Source organism: Meriones unguiculatus, chromosome 7 (assembly GCF_030254825.1).
Source record: "Meriones unguiculatus strain TT.TT164.6M chromosome 7, Bangor_MerUng_6.1, whole genome shotgun sequence".
Lineage (NCBI taxonomy): Eukaryota > Metazoa > Chordata > Mammalia > Rodentia > Muridae > Meriones > Meriones unguiculatus.
Window position 1 is genome coordinate 22,478,350 of NC_083355.1, and position 6,853 is coordinate 22,485,202.

The following is a 6,853-nucleotide window of genomic DNA, read 5'->3' on the forward strand; positions in this document are numbered from 1 at the left end:
CTGTCTTGAAAAATAAAAGGGGGGGGGAGCTGTGCATTTAATCGTTGCGCCAATAGGCAGGGGCACGCAGATCTCTGCATTCAAGGCCAACCAGGTCTATATAGCAAATTACAGCCCAGTCAAAGCTACATAGTGAGATCTTGTCTCCAAATAAATAATAAGAGAATGGCATCCATATGCATCCATATTCAAAAAAAAATTGAAGAAAAAGATGAGAAAGAGACATTATGTTGTGATTGGGGATTAAGTAGCTGGAAGAGACAAGATGAGACAAGAATCTAGAAAATTAATGTTTGACCGATAAGAGTAAAGAGGCCACTAATTTTCCCTTATCAGTCACCTTGCTTCCAGCCGGTGGGGGACTGATGAGGGAGCCAGGGGAAGGACCAGGCCTGGTGAGCCTTAGTGTTGACACTAAGGGAAAATATGAAAAAATAAGCCAAGCTGGGCAGTGGTGGTACACGCCTCTAATCCTAGTGCCCAGGAGGCAGATGGATCTCTGAGTTTGAGGCTACAACAAGGACTGTATGGAGAAACCCTGTCTCAAAAAACAAAAACAAAAAAAAAAACAGTCAATCAATCAATCAATCGATCAAAAACAAACAAACAAACAAACAAACAAACAAACAAACAAAAAACCCAGTGCTTTCTCCAGGTTGTCTTTCAAGGTTTCTCTTACCTTTATTCATTCATTTGACTTTCTTTCTTTCCTTTTTATATTTCTTTATTTTGGTTTTTCAAGACAGGGTTTCTCTGCATAATATTCCTGGCTGTCCTGGACTCACTATTGTAGACCAGGCCGTACTGGAACTCACAGAGATCTGCCTGGCTACACCTCCTGAGTGGTGGGATCAAATGCATGCGCTACCATGCCTTTTTCTTTGTTTGTTTATTTATTTATTTGTTTGTTATTTTACTTTTACAGAATCTTGCTGTGCCTTTCCTCCTGGCTGTCCTGGAACTCGCTATCTAACTCGGACTGGCCTTGAACTCAGAGATTTGCTTGCCTCTGCCTCTTGAGTGTTGGCTTCACTTGACTTTTTTAAAATTTTTTAAATTTTTAAAATTTAAAAATTTTTTAAATTATTTTATTTACATGGGTGTTTTTGCCTGCGTTCCTGTGTACCGAATCCTGCCTGGTGCCTACAGAGGCCAGAAGAGAGCATCCTGGGACAGGAGTTGGATATGGTTGTTAGCCACCATGTGGGTGCTGGGAATCAAACCCAGATCCAATGGCCGAGCGGTGTTGTAGGTGACTAACTGCTGAGCCGAGGGACGGCCATCTTGGTGTCCTCTATTGCAAAAGGATCATCCCAGCTGGGCTTATAGACTGTTTACAGCCCCTCATGGAGGGGTGAGGAGGATCCCAGGACCCTTACCTGAGTATCCAGTTGTCTTCTGAAAGCAGCGCCAGCTAGCTGCTTTGATTGCAAGCGGTCTCCAGGAGAGGCTGGAGTACGACTCTGGGACTGCTGTGCGTGCCTCCGTCTATTATTCAGCTAAGGGGGAAGCCCTCAGCCACGCTGGGCGAAGGCTTTCAGGTGTGGCTTGTCTGAGGCAGGAGCACCGCAGCCCTATAAGTAAACCCACCCCACGCTTTGTAAGGAAGCACATTGGTTCACCTAGAGTGAACCTCAGTGGGACCGTACCTTGGTTTGTCTCAGCTTGAGATTTTAGAAGGGGTAGACATTTGCTTACATCTCCTCCTAGGGAGGAATTTTAGCAATAAGCAGCCAGTGCTCTTAACCACTGAGCCATTTCTCCAGCCCCTCATTTGACTTTTAAAAAAATATTTAATGTGTGCCAGGCATTGGAGCCTCCAAATGTTTCCACCTTCTGGTTTCATTTTCCCAGAATCCCCTCATCCTGCCTTCGCCAACAGGAGAGAAAAAGAATGGAGCAGAAGCCAGTATTTACCATCAGAGTGTGGGGCTTGCACCCCCACCCTACAGCCCCCCTCCCCCACAGTTAGAGGAGAGGGTGGCACACTTTGCATAAAGGTCAAGACTATAAGGCGGGCACAGTGAGGGCTGAGGAGAGAGCTCGGTCAGCAAACTGCTAGCTTTGTAAGCACCAGGTGCTCAGTTCCATCCCTGGAAACCCGCATGAAAAAGCTCCCTGCATGTCAGCTGGGTACCATGGTACACACCTTAAACCCCAGCACTAAGGAGCAGAGACAGGCAGATTTCTGAGGGCTTAAGGCCAGCCAGGTCAGAGAGAGAGAGAGACAGAGGGAGAGAGAGAGAGAGAGAGAGAGAGAGAGAGAGAGAGAGAGAGAGAGAAAGAGAGACACTGTTTCAAAAAAAAAACAAAAAAACAAAATAAGCAACAAAGCTGGGTGTGGTGGCAAGCACTTCTAATCTCAGTGCTGGAGAAATAGAGATGGGGTTTGTCAGCCTAACCTAAACGGTGAATTCCAAGCCAGTGAGAGACCCTAGCTGAAACAAAAAATAAATAAATAAGCATGGAGAACCTTAGGAATGACACACCCAAGCTTGTCCTCTGCCTACAAGTACGGAGCAGAATGGCTGAATGGTTTTAGGGTAAGGGTAATAAAAACGAAATGGCAGGCTGGCCTCCTTCCCAAAGGCTGGGGGTTCAGGATTATGGCACCTCCCTTTCTTTTTTCAGTTGTCGGGAATATGGAGACAGGTATAAGGAAGCTTACAGAGATTGGTTGACCCTCCACCCTTACTTACATCTGGGTATGTACAGGGAAGGCTATCCCTGTAACCGCAATTTAGGAAGCAAAGACCAGAGGAGAAGGAATTGGAGGCCAGTCCAGGTGTCTTAGTAAATTCCAGGCATCCTGGGACACATGCCAAGTTTCTGTCTCTGAAACAACAAAACCTGGGGTCTGGAGATGTGGTTTTGTAGTCCATAGTCCCGGTTGGCTTTGTAGTCCGTAGTCCCGGTTGCTCTATCAGAGGACCCAGGTTCAGTTCCCAGCACCCACAGGATAACTTACAACTGCCTATAACTCCAGTTCTATAGTTCTCCCTCTTCTGGCCTCCATGAGCTCTGCACACATTTAGTGCACAAACATACAAGGAAGAAATCACACATAAAATAAAAATTAAAAAAAACTTTAAAAACAAACAAACAAACAAAAAAACAAGAACCCCAAGAACATTTCACCTTTTAATTCTGCGTTAGCAGGAGATAAGAGACCTGGGGTCCACAGCCTATCCAGAAGGTATGATCAACCATAGGCTTATTTGCATTATCTCTTCCCCCAAATAAATAGAAAGCAGGGTGTTTTATTTGTTTGTTTGTTTTTGTTTTTCTTTGAGATAGGATTTCACTGTGTAGCCCTGGCTGTCCTGGAACTTGCTCTGCAGACCAGCTGGACTCAAAGTCATAGACTGGCAGCTTCTGCCTGCTCAGTGTTAAGATTAAAGGTGTGTGCCACCATGACTGGCTTAAATAATCTTTTGATTATTTTATTAGCCATGAGTGTTTTGTCCGAATGTGTGTCTGTGCATCACTTGCATCCAGAGCCCTCAGAGGCCACAAGAAGATGTCAGATCCCCTGGAATTGGAGTTACAGGCAGTTGTGATCTGCCATGTGGGTGTTAGGAATTGACCCCAGGCTCTCTGGAAGAGCTGCCAGTGCTCTTAACCGCTGAGCCATCTAATCTCTCCAGCCTTTAAAAACAGTGATTTCAATTATTTGGGAACTAGTTTGGAGTCAAGTATATGAGTGTACAGGAAAGACTTTCTTTCCTCACGTGGCTGTTGCTCACAGAAAGGGAGTCAGGTAAGCCTCCAGAGAAAAACGTTCCACTCAGGAGAAGGGAAAGACCCAGTTTCCCTCTGGAAAAGGGGGAATTGGAAATCCTCTGGGCTTTGCATGATTCTAAATGATTTTTACCATTTCTGGGCTTTGGGGTCTAGGCTCTTGGTACTTTTTCTTATACTTTTTTTTTTTTTTAAACTAGTGTAAATAAGGCATGCCCACTGCCCCTTGGGTACGAAACCCTGTTTGTTTGTTTTTTTTAAAGATTGCAGGTTTAAAGTGTGTGTTCTGCCTGCGTGTATGTGTATGTATGTGTTTGCTGCATTTGGATGTCAGAAGAGGGATCATATCCCCTGGAACTGGAGTTATGAGTGGTTGTGAGTCACTGTGTGGGTACTGGGAGCTCAGTCTAGGTCCTCCACACAAAACAACAAATCCTCTCTCCAGGTCCCCAAACCCTGTTTCTTGCAGCCTCTTACTCCAAAGCCAGGATGCTTTCTTTATTCAACGGCTCCAGATGTTTCCATGCCATTCCCCCTGTTGGCTTCTATCTGTCCCTCTTCTCTAGCTAGTCCTCTTCCTCAGACAGACCAGCCAACATGATGAAGCTGTTGCTTGGTGTGGTAGCACAAGCTTATAATTCTAGCACTGGAAAGCTGAAGGGAGAGTTTGAAGGTGACCTGGTTACACTGTGAGTTTCATGCTAGCCTGAGATATACAGTGTATTCTTAAAAAATATGGCCTAGTCAGTAAAGTGCTTACAAGAGCCTGAGTACCCAGGACCCGGATGCAGCAGCTCACATCTATAATCCCAGTGCTGGGGGGAGTGGTAGTAGCAGAAATAGGTGGATCCCCAGAGCTCACTGGCCAGCAATGTAGCTGAACAAATAGGGTGAGCTCTAGGCTCCGAGGCAGACCAGGTCGAGAGAGAGAGAGAGAGAGAGAGAGAGAGAGAGAGAGAGGAGAACAATTAAAGAAGACACAGGACAATCTCTGTGGCTTGTAGATATGCACCTATATGCACACTTGCGCACACATATGACCTCATAGGCACAGACACACACCACATACACATAAAATAAATGAATAAATGGCCAAGTACGGGGGTTCAGAGCTGGAAAGGGGGAGCCCAGCCTCTGAGGGACAGCGAGAGGCTGTGGGGTAAGTGAAAGGGGCGGGTGGAGCTTGAGAGGAGCATTCCTAAAGGGAATGCAGCGTCTTTCTCTCATTCTTGGGAGCTTTAGCATGGAGTCTTTCCTGTGTGGTAGGTAAGTCAGAGAGGGAGGAGGTGGGACAGGGAAAGACTAGCTCCGACATTTGCAGACCAGAGAGGCAGGAAGGTCGAAGTAGAGAAGCTGAAGATGGCCTTTGCCCGGTGGCTAAGGGAGCCCTTGTACATAGAGTCGAGTCCTTGAGGAAACCCTGCCAAGCCTGAAGAATGGTCTGCTGGTGAGGAGTAGGGGGCCAGGGAAGGCAGATGGCTCAGTACCAAAAGCTGCCTCTCATCATGATGAAGTGTGGAGCGGGAACACCCTCCCTCTCAGAAATCTGCCAGGATTTGCGCCAGAGGGAAGGATTTGAGCTGGGAATCTAACCATCCTCAGGCCCAAGCATCCCCACCCCCTCCCATATGGGCTGGACCCCAACTCTCCCTGATTTAATAAGGAGCACTCACAGAATTGACAGCGTCGCTCCAAAGAGGGGCAGTTTGGGCTATGAGGAATAGGAAAAGAGCAGCGGTGTCCAGAAACAATTCCAGTGCTGGGCGTGGGAGACTGGGCTGTGTACCGGGAAAGGAGTAGGGGATCACCACAGGCCACGCTAGAGAGAGGGAAGCCAGTTAGATGTGAGATGCAGGGCTGTGAAGGTGTCCAGGGCAGATCTGTTTGGAGGGGGAGCCTGAAGGTTACATACAAATCAGGAGTCTGAGTTCTCCTTCCCTCCTGCTTTGGAAGCTTTGGCTACACATACTTGGCAACCCTTTCGCATAAATACTATTCTTCAGTAGTATCCCCCGGGAAGGAACAAAGAGTAGAATAAGAAGGGTGTGTGTAGTGAGGGGGAGCTAGGCCATAGGCAGTACCAGTCTTAAAAGGATGTGATTTGGCCCTCCAACCAAACTCTCCCTGTTTATAGCGTGCTCCAGGTACCCGGAAGCCCGTTTGTCTTCTAAACGACTACAAGGCCATTTTTAGAGGCCTCCCCTCCCCATGGACTGCTTTCTCAAAATTTAGCCTGATTTTCACTCAAAAGGTAGCTTGGGGTCTGGAATGTAGCTCAGGGGTAGAGTGCTTTCCTAGCTATAAAAAAAGGAGGGTGAGGCAGGAGAGTTTGGGGGGAATATAAATAGAAGTTGAAGAAACAGTGAGTTATCAGTCTCCTTGGTTTATGAAATTGAGAGCTAAGAAAGAAAGGGGTGATAAAACTCTGGCTGAGGGCCTACACGTGTGTTTTATAGGATGGCCTCATCCACAATACCACTTTTTTGTTCTTGTTGTTTGTTTTTTGAGACAGGATTTCTCTGTGTAGCCTTGGCTCTCTGGGACTCGCTTTATAGACCAGGCTGGCCTCGAATTCACTGCAATCCTCCTGGGGCTGCCTCTCTGAGTGCTGGGATTAAAGATGTCGCTACCCTGCCGGGCTTCCCTAGGCTTTCTTAAACAGTTTTTGAGACGTACAATAAGGTTAACTTGTTTCTTCCTGTTTGTTTGTTTGTTTGTTTTGAGACAGGGTTTTTCTGTGCAGGAGAAACAGCCAGGGGGCTGTCCTGGAGCTCACTCAGTAGATCAGACTGGAGGCAAACTCAGAGATCTGCCTGCCTCTGCCCGTCCCAATTGCTGAGATCAAAGGTGTGCTACAACCACACCCAGCTTCGGTGGTTTTTCCTTACTTCCCTTCATATTCATGATCAGGGAATCCCGGGAGAACTGGGGTGAAATGGTGGTGTGTATGCATACTTTCGTGGCCCTTTTGGACTAGAAATGTGAAAATAAGAACTCTAGTGGCAACAGTGGCTTTGGAGAACGGAAAACAAACAAACAAACAAAGAAAAAAAAACAAACAAAAGCCAGGTTAGAACACACTGCTTCACTTAACAACCATGTTTGTGCCTCG